The sequence below is a fragment of the Euprymna scolopes genome, chromosome 43, assembly GCF_053919585.1.
Source record: "Euprymna scolopes isolate OS-2025 chromosome 43, ASM5391958v1, whole genome shotgun sequence".
In the NCBI taxonomy this organism is placed as follows: Eukaryota; Metazoa; Mollusca; class Cephalopoda; order Sepiida; family Sepiolidae; genus Euprymna; species Euprymna scolopes.
In genome coordinates this window covers 36,089,023-36,106,765 of record NC_136524.1, presented here as the reverse complement: position 1 = coordinate 36,106,765, position 17,743 = coordinate 36,089,023, and the positions used below count along the sequence as shown (strand labels likewise).

The following is a 17,743-nucleotide window of genomic DNA, read 5'->3' as shown; positions in this document are numbered from 1 at the left end:
TTCCCCCCCTCCCCTGCAGAACATGAAAGAGTTTTTCAATGGGAGAAGGAAAAGAGTTACAGTATTAATGTTTGGTAAATTTTAAGTTAGGAAACCAGTCAGGAAGTGGAGAAGAAAAAAAGAGAAAAGGGAAATGGGAAAAAGGAAAAGGGGTAAAAGGTGGGTTGGTTTTGCTTTTGGTTTTACAGAACATAAGTTTTGCAAAAGGAAGTAGAAAAACATAAAGCATCAATGTTAGCTGCATTTTATCTCAGGAGGCCAATATCTTCAGAAAGCCTGATCTGATAGCACCATATTAACAAATCTAATGACATCTGAAAATGCTTATGGCATTGCACCAATCGAGGATACGGTTTGGATATGTGCTGAGGGCCAACATATTGTCTTGTTTTACCAAATTAAAGCAACTGATTTTAATCAATTTTCTTGAAACAATCAGAAAGCACTTTAAATGGCAAGCAAGAAGTTTTGTTTTTTTTCTTATTAAACATGTTGAAAATAAAATAGATTCCTTCAGAAAAAGTGATATAGGTTCCTTCAGAAAATATAAGCTAAGCAAAAAAAAAAAAGGGGGGGGGGAGATATATATACCAAAATAATTCTGAGACTAATATGTAAAATTTTAATAATGTTAGGATTGCTTGTTGGACTTTTAATATTAGAAAAAAGAAAAAGTTCAAATTACCAGTTATCAAAACAAAAAGTAAACATGCATTCAATGACTACAGGTATAGCCAGTCACCAATCATTTTCATTGCATTCTTTTCATTGCATTTTCATTGCATTGCCTTTTCATTGCATTCTTTTCAACACTTTTCTCATCAAATAATTGATATAAGCAATTTTAGGTTCTTGTCCAGAATTTCCCATATATTAAAAAATTAAAATTAAGAAAAATCTGTATGATGTACATACCTGTGACGAAATGAAAATATTATATTCCACAAATCATACAAATTGATCAAGTTGTTTTATTTTAAAATAAGATCAAGGATCCCACTAGTCACTACCTTGCCCAGCAATTTTGAAAAAAAAATTTCAAAGGGAGATAACTCAATAATTCATAAATTTATATTGTAATTCCTATTAATCAGTCAAAAATAATTTTCTTTATCAAAACAAAACTACTTGATCAATTTATATGATTTTTAGAATATGATATCTCTGCTTTCTTTTTCTTGGAGCTAAGAACCCAATTTGGTGATTAACATCATTAAATTGGTGAAAAAAGTAATTACAGAGATATTTTAAAATAGTATTTCTTTAAATGAGGTTCCTGTTCCATATTCGATATGATAGACTATTTTCAGAATTTATTTTTTAAATGGCCTTATATCATTTAAATAAAAAACCCAGGATAAAATAAGTTTGTAAAATTTGTTATTTTTTTTAATGCTTTCAAAATCTTAAATTTTGTTTGAAAATAATGAGCGGATGATTTTTTAGTTCATGTTAAAATGATTGCATTCGTGTTATTCCATTGGTTGATTTGAGTGACATAACAATTATTAAATTGTAAACACTGACAGACGAAAATTTGTAGTTTTTAGTGGCTTTTTTTTTTTTTTTTGTAGATGAGATTTTGGTGTTGAACAATCAACATCTTATTTCTCTTATGTTGTATATTTACGTAACTTTATTCTCCTTTTATTTAATTCACACGAGAAAAAAAAAAAAATTCTAAAAAGAATTATTTTTCTTTTATTAATTAACACAATTTAAGAATGTTGATAAAGATATCTGAAGGCACTTTATTTCATCAAACCTTTTAAAATATTGTTGAAACAATCAATCTTTTTTTATGTAATTTTTATAGACAATTTTGTTAAGTCACAGACAAATTCATTTCTGAGAAAAAAATCTGAAAATTAAAAGATATGTTGACAGAGAGTGAATGATTTTGATAAATTGAAGATAATTTATTCAGTTTATTTTGGAAAATCTGAGAATTAGAAAAAATTTGTGACAAAAAGTCATTACTTGAAATTATATTTGGAGAAACCCCAAATATTTATTGAAAATATTGGAAAATAATCCAAATGTTTGTATTTTACTCAGAGTGACTAAATACTTAAAAGTGTCATTAAAAATTAACATTCGTTTACCCAAACGATAAATGAATGAAAAAGAAAATGTTTTCGTATATTTAATTTAATGTCCACGGACCAGAAATTCTTTTTTTATTATTATTAAAGAAAAGAAGAAATCTAAGAAAAATATATTTAATTTAGGTTATAAATATTTTTCATTTTTAGAGTTGCAAATATTTTATTATTTATTAGTTAAGAAAAAAAGAAACAAAAACAAAAATTAAGAAACACATGAACCAGATATTTGTTCAAGATTTCAAATAACCCTTTTAATTAAGAACTGTTTTCTTGAATTTGTCCTCAGTTGTGCAAGATTTCTAAAAAAGAATGCACTGTTCTATTGAATTTTTGTCCCCAATTGTACAAGATTTAGAAGAAAAAAAAAAAAAAAAAAAAAAACACTTGTCTGCCAATAACAACTTTTGAATAAACTTTAAAACACACACACGACAATTTTCTTAAAAAACAAAAAATCTATGCAATTGTGAAGTTTAAACTGCAAGTAATCTGTTACCTTTTTTCTAATACCATATGGTCAAATAAATATGCATTGTCAGTCTATTGTTCTTTGTTTTCAATAAATTTCTAGTTCTTTGATGTACAAGCTATTTTGTCATTCATTTTTACTTTAAAATTATGACAGAGAAAAGAGTACGGACAGATATGTTTTATTGTTATAAAACAATAAAATAATTTTTCTCATTATTGGAGTAATTATTTGATGTGTATAGACTTACTTTTTAGAAGACTGATGTTTATTGAAATAAAGATCAAAAGAAAAGCTAACAGAAAGAGCAAAAGAATCTAAACACAAAAATTATAAATGAGCAAAATTTGTAACGTACATTCTAAAAAGTTTATGAAAGAATTATTGTTGATACATTTTTGTGTTATTTATCCAAGTAGAACTTTTTCTTTTTTGAAAAACAATATTAAAATTTCATTTAAAAAAAAAAAAAAAAAAAAAAAAAGATTAAGCTCATTAAAGCAATTGATATTTGTCAGATTATTTAATCCTTTATGACCTGGTTGACCTAATTCGTTCAGTCATAAATAAATGAATATAATGGCATAAAGTGTGAATTGATTCAAACACGCCTTGTACGTATTAGTCCAGTATTTGGATAGATGCCAGATACCTCCAGATTCCAACTGTTCATACATTCGGTATGCCGGCACCTGTCTCAGAGAGTGGAGGATGTTGTTTGTTATCATAAACACACTTTTTTTTTAAGCACTATGGATAAATAATCATGGTAAGTTTATGAAATGCAAAAATTCTCATTTGTAACTATTAAATTTCATAATTTTTCCAGTTTGGAGACAATCATAGTATCATTACCCTTTAAACTAATAAAAATTAACAAATATTTTTTATTATCTACATCATAATTAAGATCATAAAGAGTTAACTATTAATTTTGTTTTGTACTGTTACTATAAAAAAAGAAAAATAAGAGTTATATACAAAAGAAAATCTAGGTTTAGATGATATATCTGGTAACTATTAGAAATTTAAGGAAAGAACAGTATTTGTTTTCCTTTAAAATAAATTATTTACCCTAAAAAATAAATGAGCAAGCTTTCAAGTCAAATAAAGTCCTTTTTTAAGCAGTTTTTTTTGTACACCATTTTTCTGTCAGATGAAAGTCAATCAAGGCGTTGATCACGGATGGTCTGCCTTTTCTTGTGCAACATGTGACTACATGACATGGTTAACTTTTGTGATATTGCTGGAAATTTGAGATATTAGAAATTTTAAGAAAGCTAAAAACGATTTTTCCCCCTTTAAGATAAATCTTTTTTATCTTAATGAAATGCATAAACAAACTTTAAATTTCTAATATTTTAAATACCTCAAAAATGCCAATATCATATATATATATATATATATATATATATATATATATTATATATATATATAACATTATATAATCAAAATACATAGAGCTGATTTAATATCCGAAGAACTTTTAGATCAAACAGAGCTTTTGTATAGTAAACTGAAATAAACAAATTTATAACTTTATATCAATTCAATGAATTCTACATCAACAAAATCTTTTGGCATGCAATGGTTTCTAAAAAAAAAATAATTTATTGAAATTTTTTAACATATTGAAATAAAAATATTATTCCATCATATATCGTAAACTGAAAAGTTTTTAATATGGAATTCATCAAAACATATATTTGTTTTGCATAAGCATTAAAATGTCGCTACACATTCATGAGTATGTTTTGACCAGCCTGTTACAAGTAACTAGAAACCTCTTCAGGCAATTCATTACGGAGTTAACTTTTGTATAAACATCATCACCTGAAGAGGTTTCTCATTACTTGTAACTGGCTGACCGAAAATACTCAATCTGTAGCGACATATTAATGGTTATGTAAAACAAATAAAAAATATGTGTTGCTCTACTTTGGTATTTAGCAGTTATGCATTAATCTTGTTAAAATTTCATTGGTTGCTACACTTTTGGAAAACATTATCCTGGAATTTTATTTATATATATATATATATATATATATATACACACACACACACACACGTGATTGTCCATAAAGATGACCTGTGATCAATTAAGTTATGATCTGTTTTAAAATATGACTTCATCCCTTTATGTCATCATAAATGATCTTCCCAGCATCTTCAATTTGTTTTAGTGGATGCTGTCATTCGTGTGTATAGGGGTAAACAAGGAGGATCCACATAGTTTACCAACATATGACTTTCAGTTTAAAGGGGTAGTCATTGTCAATATATAAATGATCTGGATCCAAAAGATAATGGATTGTCTGTTTCATTTTAATGAATAGTGTCATCTTTTAGTTACTTCAGCATTTGATGTCATAAAGGATATCTTCCCTGATATTTTCAACCTCTTTCAATGAATGACTTCATTCCATTGTGATGTCATCAATTGTGCATACAGAAAATAAAAATACAACAAAGCTATTCATTCAGTTTATTTTTGCCTCCCAACGAGGACACAGTTAGAAACAAGGTCTGTTTTAATGTGAGAAAAATTCAGCTCCCAAAAAGGAACACCTTGGATTGGGACATTAAGTAAAAATTGCCTCTGTCTAGAAAGATCTCTCTTGACTGCACAAGACAGAAATAATAAAGTGTAAATATTACAACCAGTTTCGGCTATGAAAGTCAAAATTAAGAGAGACACCACAGTGTAAGTGGGTGGGAAAGAGAAACAACACTGTCACAAAATCTGATATATGAAACTTTACCAGTCTATTTCTTGATGTTTAATATCGAGAGCATTGTATCTAACAAATTTGATTCTAACTAGCCAATCATTTATGAAAAGTATCAGCCCATGTTGTTTGCAAAACTAAATTGAAATTCTAAGTGATTTCATTGATTACATATTCTATCCGATTTGATAATTCTTTCCCCTCAACAAAAATATCCAATGAAAATCGCACCATTTATTAAAATTGGTTAATGAAAATGGCACCCTCATTCACTAAGTTTTGAATCTAATCTTGCCTTTTAATTTACATTATGCTTGCATTTGTATACTTATCAAAATACTTATTACAGATAAAATAATTCATTTGAAATTTCATATCTTATTTTATTAATAGGTTATTTTTTTTAAATTAAAATAAGTAAAACGTGCAATATGCAGGAGTAGCAGTATCAGAATTTTTGTAGGAATTTTTGACACCCCTAACACAAAACTGCGAATACAATATAAAAATCTCGTAATTTCTCTGTTAAAAGTGGGTTATTTATTTTCTTTATGGATTATACTTCCAAAATAAACTATTACAGTTGTTTTAAAAGTAATAAAAATTTTTTTTTTTTTTTAAAACAGTAATGAATTTTCCGAACTCAATATTTTTCAATTTTTAAACTCAATATTTTTCAATTTTTAAATTTTAAAAATCTATCAAAATTTTTCTATTGATTCTATTTTTACGATATTTTCAGGGTCAATGTGAAATTTTATGTTCTTTCCAATAAACCGAATATAATATTTTAGACAAACGTTTTTTTTTAAATTCACGCCCCCCCCCAAGTGTCACCCATTTTCAACTTTCTCTTAAAAAGTAAATAATTTATGGTTAATAGTTTTATATATCACAAATTGAAGAGAAAAGGTCAATAAATAATATATTCAAATTTAAAACAAAAAAAAAAATCGCTTTTTTAGAAATTTACCTGTAAAGTCCGAAGTTTAAAACCTTATTTTATAAGAACACATTGTTTCTTTCTGTCTTTTTTTTTTTTTTTTTTAATGAAACCTTGGTCCTTGCTTCTTTAATTGAAAAAAAAATTAGGGCTTGAATTACATTTTTCGAGGAGTTATAAGCTTAGAAAGATAGGGGGTCGAATAATTTACGCCTCTCATTTTGAAATGTCTATTAAAAAGTAAATAATTAATTTATGGTTAATAGTTTTATATATCACAAATTGAAGAGAAAAGGTCAATAAATAATATATTCAAATTAAAAACAAAAAAAAAAAATCGCTTTTTTAGAAATTTACCTGTAAAGTCCGAAGTTTAAAACCTTTTTAAAAAAAAAAAAACACATTTTTTTTTTTTTTTTTTTTTAAATAAAACCTTGGTCCTTACTCCTTTAATTTAAAAAAAAAATTAGGGCTTGAATTACATTTTTCGAGGAGTTATAAGCTTGGAAAGATGGGGTGGAATTATTCACTATTTTCACGAAATTTCTGACACTGCTAATGCAGGAGTTAAAAAAAAAAAAGCACTATCATTAACATCCTTATGGACACTTATGCATACCTATTTTGCTGGAACAAACAAACAAATATTTGTGTTTGTACATCTATACAAATACACATTATTTCTTAGAAAGTACTTTCATTTTATTTGCAAATAAAATGTCTGCAATGAATAAGATATAAATATTTTAATAGTAAGGTGCAGAGCAAGGAGTTAAACAAAGGAAAATAATTTGTATGTGGTTTGTACAATTGTTTTTTAATAGAAATCGATCTAAGATATAAAGCCACTTGATGTAAGGAGCTAATAAAGACAAAAGATGATTATTTCAAAGACAGGAGATGCCTATTGAAAAGACCAAAGCTATAAGTAGGAGAACAACAGTGAACAGGAAGAGAGTTCTACAGTCATGGAGTTCTTGGAAAAAAGCTACTGGAATAAGAAGCTGTATTACAATGAGGTATCAAAACCACAAATCGATGGAAACCACTAGACCAACAAGTCAAACGAGCTGCAACAAAGGAAGCAGGGAATAGATCAGACAATTTTGAAGAACACATGCCATAATGGTAATTATAGAAAAGACTGAGACTAGTAACATTATGTCTGTGAGAGAAAGATTGTATAGGAGATGGAGTGAGGCCAATTAAATTGCAGATAATGCTTGGTTACATAGTCTCCCATCCAATTTCCTCACCTACAGGAAGAATTGAATTATATGAGGGTTAGGGAATAGATCAGACAATTCTGAAGAACATATGTCATAATAGTATTCGTAGAAAAAACTGAGGCTAACGACATCACGTCTGTGTGAGAGAGGGTGAAGAGAAGGAGAAATGGTGGTGGTGGGGGGGGGGGGTCAATCCAATTACGGATACATTTCTGCACTTCAAGAATCTTCAAATGGGTCAGAGATTCACCAGCCTAAATATGACAACACTACTCCTTTCATTGGTCTGATAGTAGATTTGTAGAGATAGAGAGAATAACCTCAAGTGTTAGAAAGCGTTTGAAGTGAGAGAGGACAAATTTTATGAGAAGCAGAAAGAGCAATGGATCTAATGTATGAACCCCAGGAAAGATTTGATGAGAAAGAAAGACCAAGAAGTTTTAGAATGGATTTCTCAGAGCCAGCCATAAGAATCTCAGGAATCGTCTACAATTTAAAATATATATTTAAAATATTACAAGTGCTCTACCTCATTAACAGAAAATTTCTACATTTCATAAGACAAATATTTTAAGAAAAAAGTGTTTCAATGAGTAAAACAAGAGTAACACACATATACACAACCATCTAAACTTGAATGCCTACTGGAGAGAACTTGAATGCCTACTAGACACTATCCTCGAGTGTCTAAGGTCTCTCTGTACAGGAGTTTTCCAGAACAACCTGGTATGAGGATACTTTTCCCTTGAAGTAAACCCTGACCAAATATTCAAAATCACATTTTGTATGCGCTGCCCAAATAAGATCTCCTTTCTATGGCTAACCAACATTAACTTTTACAAGGAATGAGGCACCTTCCCCAAGTGATGTTAACTCAAGTAATAGCATGAAGCTGGATACTCTACCAGACTAGATAAATTCTTGTCCTGGAATTTACTTTTTCGAACCAAGCAGGATAACTACCTAACAACTCAGACATATTTGCATGGAAAAGATTTACCTTTAATTGGATCTGATTTATTCCAGTTACTAGAAACTAGAGACCTCTTCAGGCAGCTTTTGTATAAGTAGCACTGCCTGAAGAGGTCTAGTTATTAGTAACTGGCTGACCAAAACATGCTCATGAATGTGTAGCAACATTAATGATTATGCAAAACAAATAAAAAGTATATGTTACCCTACTTCGGTATTGAGCACTCTTGTATTAACCTCATTAAAACTGCATGGGTTATTTTACTTTTGGAAAATAACCTGGAAGTGTACATATACACACGCATGCACACACACACACACATTAGCAGGGATGCCCGGCATTGCCCAGGTGTTTGTAAAAAAAAAAAAAAAAAAAAAAAAAAAAAGTGGCAGGCAGGCAGGCTTGAACTCGAACTGAAGGCGGAAAAGAAAGTGAAAGTGAAAGAAAACGTGCGAGTTTACTGCTGTGCCATGACAAGACAGGAAGTGAAAACCATTCAAATTTAGTGATCAAAAAGTTGACATGCAGAAAGTGAAAGTTAAGTGAATGAGTTCACACAGGTACAGAAATGAAATCATGCTGTTAACCAGTTAAGCTTTCAGCTAGCCATATTTGTTTCCCCACAATGTTGGGGAAAACCAGCTCCTCACAAAAAAGGAAGTGTCCAAATGAATAGCAATTGTCTGATATGAGGGGTTTTCCCCAGATTGATCAAAGCTAATTGCTTCTGGATGCCCCTGGCAAGAGAGCCGGGAAGCTGCCTTCGCTTTCGATTAGTTTCACTTTTATATGAAAAACACAAACAAACACACGAGAAGACGAAATAGTGTGAATTTTGTAAAAGTCGCTCAAATAAAATATAGAGACGACCTCCGATCGCAAATTATAGATATTATAATCTAGGGAGTATATAAAACGTTCTAAAAAAAAAAAAAAAAAAAAAAAAAAGTACCCGCCCCAAAGAACCCTGGCGAAAAAAGCCTTTGCTGGACATACAAAAACACGCAAAGCCGTTATGCTGTATATATATATATATATATTTTTTTTTTTTTTCTATAAAACATTAATTATTAAAAAAATATATATAAATCTATACATTGTTTATATTGTTTCAATTGCAAGTTTTGTTTTTCTGAAAATCATTCTTAAATAAAATATGCATTACGTTGTGATTTAGTTTCAAGCGCACTTGATGCATCTTGCCATCATTTTTAAAATTTCATAATTAATTTACAAAATTCCAAGTTGCTATTCAATAAAAAAAAAAAAATAAAAAATAAAAACATTTGCCAACTTATTTACCAATTATTGGGTAAGGAAGTACCGTAAACAAAAAAGTAGCAACTATTTATATAGAGGGATATATTTGATATAAGTATATTTTGTTTGTGAAACATGTTTATCAGATGTAAGATTTTTTTTTTAATAAAAGCAATATGTTTGTTATATTCTGTGAGAAAAAACAAGTCATTTTTTAGAAGTTTATAGAACTATTTTAAATTTTGAGGTTTTTTTTTATTAACATTACAAAATTTCAACAGAAAAAGAACAAAAAATTAGTTTTCTGAGAATTTAAAATCCTACGTAAATTATATGACCATCATAAAATAAAATATCATTCTTTCTTTAAATGCTATCAGGGACATTAAGAAATCTTAGAGAGTGGTAGAATCTACATAAAATTAGAGATAGGAGAGAGAGAAAATAAATAGATAACCAAGAGATCAATAAGCGATTTGTTCAGTTAATTATAAATTATGCTCATGGATGGCATTACAGGGCTCTACATTGCGAGTGATTTGTCGAAGTGGCAACTAGAAATAATGAAACACTTATCTTTTGGCAATTGTATTTCTTTCACTGACACTCTTGCAAAGCTCACTACTGAGTGAAAAATATCTTGTCAACTTTTTAAAAAAAAAAAAACGAGTAAAGTCAAATTATTTAAATACTAGCGGGGGGGGGGGGGGGGGTCACCCGGCGTTGCCCTGGTTTTTAAAGGCGTGTGTGGTTGGAGGATGGTAAAATGAAAACAAAGTGAAGTCATAACCCTGTTTAAATATTATAAAAACAAACAATGTTAAAACTATAAAAAAAAAAAATCATGTAAAAAAACAAATTTAAAAAATGAACGTGATGCAATACGAACAGTCCGGCGGTGCCCATGTGTTTAAAAAATCCCAAAAAAGTTTGAAGGGGAGGGGGGGGGGGGTGAACTCCAATCATTGAGGCGAAAGCGCAAAAAACGTGATGAATTAACTATAAAGTGAATTAGGTCAAATATCAATTCCGCAGTGAAGTTTGTTTTGGTTTAGTTTCAGTAGTCACATCACACTCGAATTCTAAATGAATGATTTTGTTTTCTCAAATTCTAAATGAATTTATTTGTTTTAATTTAAGTGTAATGCAAGTGAGTTCATGATATCGTTGTGTTGTAATCTTTGTGTAAGAATAAATGTTGAGTTGAAAGTACTAATAAATAAAGGTCATAGTTAGATTTCACGGCTAGAGTCGTTGAAACCGGAAGTTAAATCTGGTTAGTCTCGCAGATTGAGTCTTACACTAATGAAAAAAAACCAAAAAGAAAACAATACTAATCACGTTTTTGTGGGTTTTTTTTACTTCTATTTTATTATGGAAAAAACAGAAAGCATAAATCAGGGGGGGAAAAAAAAAAAAAAAAAAAAAAAAAAAAAAAGAAATGGCATATGTAACCTTGTACGATTCCAAACCGGTGTGTGTCCTCGTAGTGTTCCTTGTGAACGTATCCGCTGCGGTGTAAATGGAGAGAGGGGAAAGGAGGAATCTAATAGATAGAAAAGATGTTGCAACTTCCATTGAATCTAAGCGATTTCGGCAATGGACTCTCACCGGAAAAAAATATAGGAATGTACCATTGTCGAGGAACTGTAGCGGTAATAGGCCTATAGCACATCTCAGATAATGTGCTACAGTCTGTACGCATTACATTTGCATGTAATGTCATGATATTTAATCCTATTAAGGTCAAAGTTGGAGGGGAAAAAATGAGTTCATTTTATTCATATAGAGAAGAAAACGTTTAATAAGAATAATATCCTTTTTTTTAACAAAGGCTATTTAAAAAAACATCTGAAGAAATTTGAATATTTATACTTTAAAATCTTGACATAAAATTAGGTGCATGCTTATAATTACACTTATTAAAAAAAAGAAAAATACAAACATATCTTTATGGTATATGTCCTCGTCACTGAACGAAGATGTCGTATTCCAAAAATCAGGTGGGTTTGGCTAGTAAACGAAAATATTTAATTGTCAAAGTTCAACTAAAGATAAATTTGTCTGTAGAGCCCTGCATTATCTTTTTTGTTACATCATCAAGTGGTTTTAATGGATGACATCATCCCTTTATAACATTATGACAAATTTACTGCTAGACTTTAATTACGGACTCTAGTTTTTGTATAAGCAATATGACCTGAAATTGTCTGTTACGTGTAAATGGCTGACCGAAACATGCTCATGAATATGTAGCAACATATAAATCCTTATGTAAAACAAATAAAAAGTATATCTTGCTCTACTTCGCCATTGAGCACTCTTGTATGAACCGTGTTAAAAATTCATTGGTTACTTAACCTCTGGAAAATATTAACCTGAATTATATCTATATAATAAAGTTGAATGTGTGTGTGTATTTTTATTTATTTTTTTTTTTTTTTTTTTTTTTTTACACGAGGGTCACTGCTTATCAAGGCCCAGAGGCCACTCAAGGATAAGGGTTAATGGGTATACATTAGTCATTGTGATTTTAGCGTAGTAAACATTTGGGAATTTTATAACTTGGATTACTTAAGGGGACGGTTCAACAAGAACTTGTTCATGTTGGACTTGAAGACAATCAGATTGTAGTCAGCTGGAAAGCAGGCAAACAGAATAGAGTTCCAACGACGTGAAGTTCTAAGAAAGAAGCCTTGTTCATGGAATTTACATTTAGGTGTACGTACAGATAAAGAGTGTGAAAAATTGTTGATAGTGGTTCTGGCTAGACAAGTGTTTTTTGTGACAGTCTGGTAAGGGGGGACCACAGATTGAAGTTTAGATGAGCACCTGCCATGAAAACAACGATAAAGCAGAGACAGGCTTGGAACGTCTTCTGTGGGAAAGTGGTTGCAGGGAAGAGAAAAGAGCACCCCCCCCACTAAGCTACGAAGTCTATTTTGAACTCTGTCAAGACAGGATAAGCTGCTTCTAGCAGCTCCTGCCCAGATGTGGCAACAGTACTTCATCCTTGGACGAACCCGACTTAGAGAATTGCATCAGCAGTAAGATATCTATTGGATCGATAGAAGGATCCCACCATTTTTCCAGCGGCCTTGGCAACGGATTTAATGTACGTGTTCCATTTTAGATCAGGAATAAAGGTCAAGCCCAGAAGCTTGTCAAAACATAAAGCCTCCCTAAGACGAAAGCCATTCATTTCGATTGATGGCAGCTGGGCAACAGAGTGTTGATGATGTAAAGAAGCTTGGTTTTAGATGCATTAAAAGTAACCAGCCACTTTTCCCTATTGTATCGCGTGCTCAAGATCAGAGGAGAGAGAGTCAGAGAGAGCTTGGTCGTTTACGGTCTTTAAAGTGCTACTATAGATGGTAGTGTCGTCAGAATAAATGTCTACGAATGATCTAAGAATGTGGTTTAGGAGATTATTGATGTAGATCAAGAAGAGAGTTGGAACTAGGATGAACCCCTGAGGGACTCCAGCATTAATACTGACAGCTTCTGAATTCTGCCCATCAACCACTACTCTTATGAACCTATCAGAGAGAAATGATTTAATAATTGAGAAAACATTTCCAGTTATACCGTAGCTGGAGATCTTGTGAAGTAAACCATTATGCAATACTCTATCAAAGGCCTTTGATATGTCGAGCAATTGCCCTAGAGAGGAAGCCTCCGATGTGGGATTCCCAATTCTTTGCGATATAACTGTAAACACGTCTGCTGTAGATCTAGCAGAACGGAAACCATATTGCATGTCACTAAGAAGGTTATTTTTGCTGAGATGGTTGACTACTTCTTTATTTAGCACAGATTCCAACAGCTTAGTCATGATGCACAGGAGACTTATTGGTTTGTACCGAGAGGGAGATCAGAGCGATCACCTGAATTCTTAAATACAGGGCATACTGATGAGATTTTCCAAAGTGTTGGGAAGCATTTCTCCTTAAGACAACACTTAAATAACTTTGTAAGTATGGGTGCTAGTTCCAGTTGAAGCCTTTTGAGTACTATAATTGGAATGCCATCAGGGCCAGTTGCTTTACTGGAATCAAGGTTTTTGATTAGCTTGGCAACATCATATGCAGATATTTGTATGTCACATAGCATGTTTTCTGATATACAAGGAAATACTGTGGGTTGGCGGCCTTGGTCGCAAAAGGTAGAATTAGCTACAAAGTTCTTGACAAAGAGTTTGGCTTTGTCTGATGCTGAGGAGATTACCTCAGGTCCATTGATGATAGTTGGCATAGAGCACACGCTTCTGTTCAGGATTCTGTTTGCTATTTGCCAGAACTGATGGGAACCAATCCGCTGCTCAGCTACTTTGGACTTGACGGACTGAGCATACAACTCTCTTGCGTTCTTTATTACTTTTTTACAGTGGGTGCTGGCAGTCCTGAAAGCAGCTTTAGTCTCAGTACATTTATTACGCTGGAAGCAATGGAAAAAGTGATTTCTGTGCGCAATGGCAGCAGCACATTCTGGAGAGAGCCATGGCTGGCTGTTAGGTTTTTGCTGGAACTTTTTTGAAGGTATGAAACTGTCTCTACCTACAGTTAACCATTCCGCCAGGTCTGATACTATAGAGGACACATCCTTTTTAAACATGGCATGCAGAGGTAGGTCTGATATAAATGTACAGAAGCTATCCCAGTTAGTCATAGAGTATTGATATACTGTACGATGGGGAGTATGTCTGAGGACCTATTACATTTTGCTTTTATCTTAACTGATACAACAGAGTGGTCGGAAGATTCCAATGGAGACTGAACGGAAGATGAACATAGCTCAGGGCAAGTTGTGAGAAATATGGTTTACTATTACACAAAACTGACCACATACAATGATAGACGAGGTATCAAAGGAGCAAAAATTGATATGTTACATTTTGAACAGGGTAGGTTTATTAAAATTGTGGGATCTGCATATGCACCCGCTCCCCAAAGAATGGAAATAAAAAACAAAAACACATAATACTTTGACAGGTATGTTTCAGCTTGAACAGAGATGGTATATAAAAATTGTGAGGTCTGCGTTCGTGCCTGGCATCCATAGAATTAAAATATGCCACAAACTTTAACGAAGACTTCCGATATCTACCTGCGTAAGTATATTTTATAATTATGCTTCAGTTTGAAGAAATATGGTATAATAAAATTATGGGGTCTGCATTTGCGCCTGATCTCCATAGAATAGAAATTTCAAAGTTTAACAAGTTTTTTTTTAATATAGATACAAATAAGATTGTGATAAGCATGTTTCAGTTGGAATAGGTGCGGTATAATAAAATTATGGGGTCTATATGAATTTCATAGAACGGTTTTTAATTTTTTTTTTTTTACTAAAATATAGTTTAGGAAAAAATAAGTTGTTTGTGAGTAATGTCGAAACCAATTTAGGTCACCAAAATAAAATTTGACCAATATCTAAATCTATATAATAAAGCTGAATGTGTATATACATGAATAGGTTCCTATATGGTTGACTATTATACAAAACTGACCATATACAATGATAGAATAGGTACCGAGAATCAAAAATGTGGAGGCATTGTAAATAGGAACAATAACCAAAAAAAAAAAATAATAAATAAATAAAAATAATATCTACCATTTGAAAACATTGTATTTGTAATTAAAGTTGAATGCTAAATAATAATGTTTTGATTGCTATTCTTATTTCTGTCTTCATTAACCTGTTTGACTCTGCTGCCGATCGACGAGGGTGGACAGCCTTGCCATGAGATGCAGTTAAAACCATTGGAGTTGCTCAACCCACTCTGGGTACATGCCGTTATAAGTAAGTACTAAAGTACTAACCTGTTTCAAACAATAAAGCAGGACAAATCCGCAAGTGACAAATCACTTACCAAAAAAAAAAAGGAGAATTGACATAAATGCAAAACAAATAATATTACACTATTGGCGGTCAGGTTAGACAAGTGTGTGTGTGTGTGTGTGTGAGAACACGCTTATGAATACACATGATTTAATGCAATCAACACACAAGTAATTAAAATAGATATGGCAATCTCATCATTTAGTTAAGGTTATTAGGTCCCCCCCTCACTCCTCTTGCTACCTACTCTATGGCATAATCATGTGACACACTAGCTCTCATTAGGTCACCAAAGTTAAGCAACGTTGTACCAGATGAGTGGCCATTTCAAAATACTAGGCGCTGTTCCATGCAATAATTGACAGTTCCATGCAATAACTGCAAAAAAAATAAATAAAAAACTAATATCGTCATCTCCCCTGACCAGGATATACATGCAATTGAGGACCTCTTGTGAAGTTAATGTTCCCTTGACAATTCCTCCTTCAGAGGAAGCCAGTTCAAACTTTCATAGGATGAAGGTGTTTGGCTCTCAATGGGATTTGTCAAGTGGATAGGGAGATAAGAATGTGAGGATTGGAGATGATGTGTGAAACTGTGCATAACTTGATTATTTAAGAGGACAGCTCAACAAAAAAATTTGTTTACATTTGACAACTATGTTGTAGTCAAATGGGAAGAAGCCTCATGATATTGTTTTCCACAGATGGGAAGTTTTTTGAGACAAACTTTGTTCACACACACGTTCCATTTAGTTTTTAAGTATACAGAAGAGGAAAGGAAAATTATGTATAGTGGCTGTAATTAGACGAGTTTTTGTTGTGAATGTTTTACAGGTTGGAACTATAGTCTGGAGCCTAGTTTTCGGTGTGGGTACATTCACTTTGGATATCATTATCATCATACTTAGTTAAACGTACCTTTCACATGCTGGCATGTGTTGAATGGACTTTAGAAAACTTCCAGGTTTCTTTGGAAGTTATTTATCCTTAATTCAGGTATGATCTTTACAGGTCAGCTGCCCCTTCCAATACCAAATCAGTAATACACTTGGGACCAGCATTTTCATAAAGACACCAAATTTGTTAATCTCACAGCTGCCATTGTAGCAGGTTGTAAATTTTGCGTTGAACTTTTGTTCATAAATAAACATTATTTGGATTCTTTCGACGACTACTGTTCTCATCTTGAGTATTCTTTTCACATTTCAGTTGATTTAAACCTCTAACCTTCTTCAGGTGTATCTTGTCAAACTCTGGAATCTTTCTGTCCAACTCAGGAATCTGCATGGATTTTCCAACAGAACCTTTTATTTAATCAACTGGGTAGAAGTCCTAAGTAATTCGTAATTGTATTTTGAGAGTGAACCTTCAACCACCAGTTGAATTTTGAAATTTATCCACTATACCATGAGCCCTTGCAGACAATTCTAGTTTGAAGTTTAGGGAGCCTTAAACTCATTGTGTTTTCTAGATGTACACTTTTACTACTTATATACTAGCCTGGGTGCCCAGAGGTGTGTGTTGAGAAAAAAAAAAAAAAGTGGTAATAGGCAGGCAGGCAGGCTCGAACCTAGGACACGAAAGAGAAAGTAAAAAAAAATCTGACATCTTAATGCTACTCCATGACGCAACCAGAAGTTCAGAACATTGAAATTAAATAATGTCATTCCAACCAATACAATGACTTTCAAAAATGGCGACAAAAAAAAAAAAAAAAAAAACCTTTGTGTAGAAAACTGCCCCATTGAGGGTGAAGGAATTAATGTTTTTAGCCAATTTTTCAATATTTGTCTGACGGGTTGAACTTCAAAACGAAACAGATCTCATGAAAATCCGTCGCTTCTGACAAAAGTTTTAGGCAGACATACAAACATACATTTAAACAGACAGATGAGATTTATATTATGGATCACTATCTATTCCTATACATAGTAATATACACGAATGATAATTGCTTTGGAGAACCACAGTTTTTTTTTTTTTTTTTTTTTTTTTTTTTACATAGACATCACCACTTATCAAGGCTCAGAGACCACTCAAAGTTCTTAAAACACCATTATTTTGTCAGAAACAAATATACTTTCAAATGAATTAATAAATAATAATGTGCATTATATATTTACAGAGTTTTAAGCAAATAAAGTGATGAAAATGTGAACATCATAAAACGGCATCTCAGGTAAGGT

General features: G+C 31.8%; 1 protein-coding gene across 1 annotated transcript in view; it reads right to left on the bottom strand.

Moving 5' to 3' along the window:
* Positions 1–17,743, bottom strand: part of LOC145268287 (protein HIRA-like) — a 191,929-nt gene that overhangs the window by 164,295 nt on the left and 9,891 nt on the right. The window lies entirely within an intron of this gene.